Below are 8,665 nucleotides of genomic sequence, written 5' to 3'. Positions count from 1 at the left end.
TTTCCTGGAGTGCCAATAATTCAAAGCATCAGAATACCCTTGTGGTCTAAACTATACCTGGAAATAGAAAAACATGGAGAAAGATGCTATTTCCATAACTATACTCAGGGAGAGTACTGTGTATCATGTAAGAAAAGCACAAATAAGCTGCTTTGGAGGGGAGAGTGACAAGACCCCCAAGGTAAATTATTGCGTAGCAATAGCTGGCAAGAGCTAATTTGCTGAGAAAAAGAGGGACGATAGAATTTGGTGGCCTGTAGCCCAGGTGCTCTTTCCTCTCTTAGTCTTCTACATCTCCTGTAGATAATATTGAACACGTATTTAAACAAAACAAAGAGGCACCTGCTTCAGGACTACCAACATGTTATCCTACTATGTCACCAGTATGTCTCATTTTGATTCTGACCCCACCAACCTCAGAGCCTAGATATTAGAACAAAGCTCCTTGGCTAATACTCAAGCACCAGCTCCTTCCTACTCCTGTGAAGTATGTTTGGACAGATGTAGGTGTCATCATCATCATCATCATCATCATCATCATCATCATCACATTTTCAGATAAGGATCTCTGAAAGTGAAATACCCAAGGCCATTTATCTAGGAAGAAGCAATGACTTTAAAAACTACAACATGATCCCTATATGGCAGTACACTCTGAAAGGAAAACTAATACTATTTTAAAAACCTAACAATGGCCATAGATGACTGGAGCTGGTCTTATATGTTTCCTGTCAAAGGTTCTTCTGCAACTTTTCTTAGTATTGTAGGGATATATATTTCTTAAAAGTATCCTGACTTACATCCAGAGAAAGCAAATACTACTAGTATTTGCCTCTTGTTCTAGAATGTGTTCTCAGAAAATGTCAATAAACACATATATGTCTTTAAAACATGTGTGACCACATTTTTTAAATGTTTATGTTAGGTTCAGGGGTACAAGTGCAGGTTTTCTACATAGGTAAGTTACATGTCACAGGGGATTAGTGTACAGATTATTTAATCACTCAGGTAATAAGTATAGTACATGATAGGTAGTTTTTCAATCCTCTCCTTCCTCCCTGCTTCCACCCTCAAATAGACCCTGATATCTCTTTGTTCCCTACTTTGCATCCATATGTAGTCACTGTTTAGCTCCCACTTATAAGTGAGAACATGTGGTATTTGGTTCTGTTCCTGTGTTGGTTTGCTTAGGATTATGGCCTCCAGATCCATCCATATTGGTGACCACATTTCAAGGCTGCTTTTATGTTCTTTCACATTAAGGAACACTATCATGCCTCCAGCTGACAAAAAGTTGAGTCTTCTTTGTCCAGGGACACTTCCATGAAAGTGCCTGAATTGTTCTTTTGCTTAGGACTTTATAAGCTCCTTAAAAGTTCATGGGAGAGGGAGTCAAGACCACCTGGGAAAGAAACCATATCAAAAGTGAGCTGAAGATTAAATATATTTTGTAAAATTCAAACCATCTAAAGGCATGAGTGTGGTATGAGGGCTCCAATCTCTTTTCACTAGGGCATTCTTGAAATCCTAAATCAGGAGTGGTTTGGGAGTGGTGACATCCAATTGTATTTTAGAGATCTTTCTTCTAGAGATCTAGAGATCCTGACTTAGTGTTTCTGAACAGAATTATTCACTTCTCCAGTCCAAGCTGGGTTTTCCCCCCCAAATCTTAACATCTATTTTCTGTGTGGTTGATAAAAGGTTAGAATTCAAGGAAGACGTATTTTCTGCCTTAACCATCCATAATTTAACCATATACAGCGATTTTTCTTACTGTCTCTGTTTCTAAATATTACCATACATGATTTTTCTGAGACTTCTCTTTGTGACCCCCACTATGCTGGGAAGGTAGATTTGTTTACAGAGCTCTGGGACTTGAGGGAGAAAAATATTATCTCCAGGACTCTTTCCTGTGTGAAAGACCCTTCTTCAGCCACTCTCATATCCTTTTTCCTTGGCTTCATCTCATCCATTACCTGGGACTTCTCCACTGCCAGGTCCCAAGGCAGTGTTCCGGGTCCTTCTCCAGGAGTACTGCTTCTGCTCATTAGCTGACTGCTGCTCACTGGATGGCTGTGTGAAGAGTCTCTCTAGACTGCAGGGTTGGTTGGCAAGTCATGGACCCATTGAAGGCAATGTGAACTCACTGTCTTGTGTTTCTGAACAAGAAGGCAAGGCACATCTGGCTCTGGTAGAACTGGAGGGAACAGATGTCTCTCCTCGTTTATCCATTTAAAGTTAACGAAGAGTAATAGTCTGGGAAAGAATGCTGAAAAAAAGGGAAAAGAAAGGAAAAGAAGAAAAAAGTGAGGAGGAGGTCAGAAAAGAGGAGCCAGATCTTCTACTCTTGCTTCAACCCTATCTGATCCATCATCATCTTTCCTGTGTACTGGAGTTCTCAGTAAGATCTCCACTGACTAAAGGAGACTGCTGTAAAGGTGAAAAACTGAAGGTCACTTATCTTGTCCAGTTCCTTCATTACAAAATATGGGTAAAGTGTGTTATAGGAAGATTATTAATAACTAGAGAATATCAGAAATACCATATATTATCTTTTCCCTTTATTAATAGACTGTGGGGTACAATGCTGAGCTTCTACTATTAGATACATTGAGGTCAGATATTACCTGCATCCATACAGTCTTTACAGAAAATATTATTCCCATCCTTTGGCAGGGGTGCTCAGTCCACTCAAGACAGATGAGAAGCATTCTTTGGGAATAATAGAGTCTTCTCCCTTAGAAGTATTTCATGTACTGCAGAGTTGTTGCCATATGGTTCTGATAAAGGTTCTGCCAAAATTCCCGTGGTTCTCACAAGAGCTCCTACCTCCTCTGTTCTTTTAATCTCCTGCTGCGGGTGACAGACATGGGAGAGACAGGCAAGCTGCAAAGGAAAGTCGATGAAATAAAATTAAAGCCCTACAATCGTGTTCCTGTCAATGTTGATGGGGTCCCCCCCACTTGTTGGTTTGCTCACAGAGGTGGGTGTGAGATCCTACAGGACGGTCTGGAAGACATCCAATGGAAGGCAGTTTATTTTGCCCAGAAGCTGGAGGAAAAGCAGAAGGCAAGTGATGTCTCTTAGAAGGCCTGGGTGGGGGGGTTGGGGGGGCAGGTGGTGAGGGTTTAAGGAGAAGAAGTCATTAGGGATTTTTGCTTCCTAGAGAAAAGAGAATGGTACCTAGAGGCTAGTGTGAATTTGTAAAACAACACAACAACAGAAAGAAGCAATGTTTAGAAAGACTACTACTCCTGATTACATGCTCTGGCAGGCAGGGGAGAAACAGTGTTAGTGCCCATGTGAGGACTGGAACTGGTTTCCTTTCTTCTTTACATGATTGTTCTGAGTCCCTTCTGTTTCTTGGTGAGCTGTACTGCAGTCTCTCTCCCAGCTCCCCACCCTAAATTGTATGTACTGAAGTGCTTGGTAACTTTCTTCTTCAGAAAATTGCAAATTTCTCTGGAAGGTAAATGGCAGCGTTACAAGATACAGTCGTAGAGTCTGTGATTGTGGAGCATATGTCCTGCTTGCTGATTTCTGACTGCACATTTTGAAATAGATTCTTTGAAATTAGTGGCCAATTATTAGCTCTGACGTGGTGCTTGCGAAGTTGGATGTGGATTCATTTTGTAAACCTTGTGTGTGCATTTGTGTTTTATATTTAGCAACTACTTTCATGGATCACCTGTTTTTGTTTTGCTAAGACTGCTCAAAGTAGGTAAGGCAAAAAGAGAATTTTGCCTGCTGAAACTCATTCCAAAAATTGTACTGAAGAAGTGAGATCTCTAGGTAGGTCTTGCTGAGTTTGGCAAGCCCAAGGGGGCTTGCATTTCTGATGTAATGCCACTTCTTTCCCAGTTGTCCTTTTGTCTAACTCATCTAGACGAGATTTAGCACAAATAAAGATCACTCAGGAATAGCATCCTCACTGGTCCTCATTCTAGCCCGGGTCCATTTATGTAAGTTCCTTGGGTGATCCTTCCCTACCTTCGTAAATGTTTGCCTCTCATGCTGCAGGTGGGCACCGGGCTTCTGCTTGATTTGACTGAGACAGTGAATGGATTTCACTACCCCATTTCCCTCTCCCTCTCCCCTATTTGAATTGTCTCTACGTGCTTGAAGATGAGGTAATTAAATATATCTTTGAAGGATATAGAAAACAACACCTCCCTCCTCCTTGCCTTCTTCTGGGGAGTGCAATCCGGTAAACTACCAGGTTGTCTTGTCAAATGAGTTATTGTTTTTCAAAATGTAGCCTGAATGGCATCCTTTATAATTAAGGCTTCTGGCTTTCAGTTTAAAGTGATATTTGCCAGTAAAAGCCTGCCAAAAAATAAATAAATAAAAGCAGGCTTACCGTTAAATATTGATTTAAGCTTGGAAACTGGCTGCAAATTTTGTTATACTAGTCTTGATCTCCACGGCCTCTGGGCATCTGTTTCAATTTGGTCAAATTGAAATGGGGAGGGACAGTGCCAGGCTAACAGCAAGGTGATCCAATATAGTAGGATGAGTTGTATTTGATGAAAAAGAGCCAGGCAAAGTCATCTACAGGTCCTGGGGATAGGTGAACTGGGCTCAGATAAAATAAAAGCTGATGGGCATCTTAACCTATCCGTTGGGCTGACCTGAGCCAGTGATTATATTTTTGAAATGTAGAAAAGCGTTGGGTTATCTTTGGAAGACAGAAGTTTTTTTTTCTGCCTTTCTGTATATCCTGTTATATATAAGCTTTTCCTCCAACTGGTTTGGATGGGCATTTTTCCTTATGATCCTTCCACAGTACTGGTAGGGATGTTTAAAAGCCCAAATGCAAAACATTTCCCTAGGAATCACATTTCTCAATCCCTACGTTGAGGTTTTTGTTTGTTTGTTTGTTTGTTTGTTTCGTTTGTTTTTTCCCCTATGTTAGGAAAAGGATAAGGTTCTCAGAAGAGTGTTGTCTTCCTGAGTGTACATGTTTGAGAATCGTTCTTACCCATCTCTATCTTTCACAAGAGATGGTGAACAGGAAGTGGGAGAGTTAAAATTTCCTGAAGAAAGGGCCCTTGATGAAACTGAACTCTGTGGGTGCAAAATGTCTGAGATCTATTAGTTTTGGCAACCCCCGTTATTCCAGTGTCTCTTGTCATCTGTAAAGTTAACAAGGGCTGATAAGAGTTGATGAGGCAGGGTACTGGTTTGTATTTCCAGACTCATAAATATTTCACAATGCCATTTTCTTACACTCAGATACATTAGTTTGCCGAGTATCCTGCTGGAAGTTCATTCAGCACTAGTGTTTAACAAAAGCCCAGTTTTAGAATCAGAGGCTATGAGTGGGGCAGGGGGGCCTCAACGTGTGCATTACTTGTTATCGTACCTGGTTTTCAAATGCACGTCCTAATTCAAGTGAGAGAGTTGGTATTTGACCTCTAGAAACTGCTGCTGTCTACCTTGAAAAATATATTGTTATGTTCTATGGGCAAAAAAAGCATCAATCTTAGCTACACTCTCATATTCTTTCTCGTTCTCAAGCTCCTCCAATGCCCTAGTGTTTCTTTGTACTTCACACCATAGACAGTAGAAGCAGGCACCAAAGGGTGAGTTGAATTTGGAACAAACCTCTGTCTTGATAGAACTGCCTTTACCCAGGCTCAAACACAGCAACGTGCAATTTCCTGAGGCTGTACCTCACCTGGCGCTATCACAGGCTCTAAAGATTAAGTCCAGCCTCAGCATTTCTCATAGCTAACCCAACTACAGCAAAAAAGGGGTGGAGACACACAAGTCAGCCAAGTAGCAATGGCTTTCTCCCTGATGTAATCAAATGGAGTGCATGGATATCACTTGATTAACAGCTGCGGTATTAATTTCCCTTTTTGGTTGCTTGACTCACAGCAAGAATCATGTCAAGGCAGCAGAGAAGCAATTAAATTGATTTTAATCTTTGTCAGAGAAGATAACATGCCCCTTTCTCTTCTCATTTAAATAATTAAAGTTTCAGTAGGTATTATTTCTGGCTTTAAAGAAATTGGTATCTTAATGTAATAGAATCCTTGTAATTATATATTTAATGGTCCTTAATAAGTTAATCATGGTTTTTCATTTAACATGTATTTTTTTACTTATTAAACTTTTATTTGTTATAGTATCTTTGCTTTCAAGAAGGATATCACAAAGAATGGTAGATATAAACCATTTCTGTCATTTCTTATATTAATCCTTTCAGCATTTATTTTCTTCTCCTTTCATGGCATCTAGGACTTAAATTTGAAGTAACTTTTTTACATTTCAGTTCATTTAAAAGAAGCCCATTTATTTTAATAGCAACATACTTAATTTTAATAGTGATAAACTTTTGGGCTTCTATGAAAACTTCTTTTAATAACAACATACTTAATTTTAATAATGATCAAGTTTTTGGCTTCTATGAAAACGTCCTTGTAGAATATTGTATTACTTACATTGTACTGAGCGCCTTTAAACTTAAAATTTCATTAAGATCTTAGTGAAATATTGAAAAAATATTGCAAACGCTTTTATTCCTCCTTGATATTTGGTCAGACATTATATAGTTATTTTACTATATACATCTAACGTAGTTATTTTACTACGTACATTTACTATATTTCCTATATACATCTCACCCCAACATTGTGAGAAGCATTTCAGAGAAAAGGAAGTAGGAGAAAACAAATAGGAGCAAAATTCATCACAGCCTTCCTCATTAGATGCTGGATTTTAGCTGTAATGCATATGCAGCCTACATAATGTTGAGTATGACATGACTCTATCAACCCCAGTTGCTGACAATGAGGGGACTGACTTGTGTAACTGAGAAAGTGTTATCCTGGAGAAAGCCTACTTCTTAATTCAGATTTCTATCAAGAAATGAGCTTTTCATCAAAAGGTTTCAAAACTGCTTCCTTTTCAGTATGCTAAACAGTGACTAAGAGGAGAGAGCACACGTTACATGGAGACCATGGGCCCTGTACGAGAGACATTGAGAGTACAGAGAAGCAGAGCCAGCATCATAGAGCCAGTCCCTTTATCCAGGGTCTTAGAGGGATACAGTCTTCTATAGAAATTAAAGACTGCATTCTTCAATAAGTATTTGGAGAAGAAAGCCACTATAAGCTTATATACAGTGAGTTGCAAAATGCTATTCCCTCTGGGTGGACAGGTTTTAAAAAGGCAGTTTTTTTTTAATTTTTATCTCCTACCATGGCTAACAGAGGGATGGCTGGGTTTCAACCCCTTCTTTCCCTCCCTTTGCCCACTGCTTCTTTATGTCCACAACCTGCACAACTGTATGTGGTTTGCAAACATGCGTAAGCAAAGACGAAGAGCTTCTGAAACAAACTCTGAATCAAAGAGGGAGCATACGCATGCAGATGGCAGAGGAGGTGAGCAGCATGGACAGACAGAAGCATCACAGAGGCTGTAAGAAAAATGCTCCAGTCCAGCTCATAGTGGAACCTCCTGGTCACACTGATTAATAATTATCACCAGCTCTTTAGGATTTGGAAACTTGGAAACACACTGTATGTTCTTCCTAGTTTGTTATAGAGTATGTGTATATACTTCTTTAACTTCAAAAATATTTATTTCTAAAGAACTGACATATAAAATTATATGTGTTTATCATGTATAACTCAATAATTTGAAGTACAGTCCTGTGTCATGGGGATATGTGCTGAGAAATCCATCAATTTTGTCACTGTACAAATATGATACAATATATTTACAAAAACCTAGATGATATAAATTACTACACACCTAGGCTACATTATGTAGCCTATGGCTGCTAGGCTGTAAACCTGTAAAACATGTTACTGTACTGAATACTATAGGCAATTGTCACACACTGCTAAATATTTGTGTATCAATACATATCTAAACATAGAAAAGATACAGTAAAAATATGGTATTACAATCTTATGAGACCACTGTTGTATATACAGTCCATCATTATTAAAACATTGTTATCTGGGGCATGACTGTATATATGCATTGTGGAATGGTTAAATCTAGTGAATTAACAAATGTGTTACCTCACATAGTTATTATTTTGAGGTGAGAAAACAATATCCACTCTCTTAGCATTTTTCAAGAATATAGTATGTTGTCATTAACTATAGTCACCATGCTGAATGATAGATCTCTGTAACTAACTTCTATCTGTGATTATGTACACTTTGACTAACATCTTTCTAACACCACCCCACAAACACCCCATCATATCATAAAGCCTCTTGTGGCCAGGCATAGTGACTCATGCCTGTAATCCCAACACTTTGAGAGGCTGAGGTGGGCGGATCATGAGGTCAGGAGATTGAGACCATCCTGGTCAACATGGTGAAACCCTGTCTCTACTAAAATACAAGAAATTAGCCAGGTATGGTAGTACACACCTGTAGTCCCACATACTCAAGAGTCTGATGCAGGGGAATCACTTGAACCAGGAAGGTGGAGGTTTGAGTGAACTGAGATCATGCCACTGCATTCCAGCCTGGTGACAGAGCAAGACTCCATCTCAAAATAAATAAAATAAATAAATACGGCTGCTTGTAACCGCCATTTTACTCATTTTTAGAGAATGGTCTTGTCTCTCCCTTTGTCTCTCCCTACAGTTTTTGACTTAATGTCTATGTTGCTTAATATTAATGTAAGTATGCTA

At 39.2% G+C, this 8,665-nt stretch overlaps 1 long non-coding RNA gene across 1 annotated transcript; it reads left to right on the top strand.

Moving 5' to 3' along the window:
• Positions 1–2,817: 2,817 nt before the first annotated feature.
• Positions 2,818–8,244, top strand: LOC141580431 (uncharacterized). The gene is made up of 2 exons (XR_012512628.1): positions 2,818–3,069; positions 6,920–8,244. It is a non-coding gene; the product is annotated as an uncharacterized LOC141580431 (long non-coding RNA).
• The last annotated feature ends 421 nt before the right edge of the window (positions 8,245–8,665 follow it).

Source organism: Saimiri boliviensis, chromosome 11, assembly GCF_048565385.1.
Source record: "Saimiri boliviensis isolate mSaiBol1 chromosome 11, mSaiBol1.pri, whole genome shotgun sequence".
NCBI lineage: Eukaryota > Metazoa > Chordata > Mammalia > Primates > Cebidae > Saimiri > Saimiri boliviensis.
Note: the sequence above shows the minus strand (reverse complement) of the source record. Positions and strands in the feature narration are given on the sequence as shown.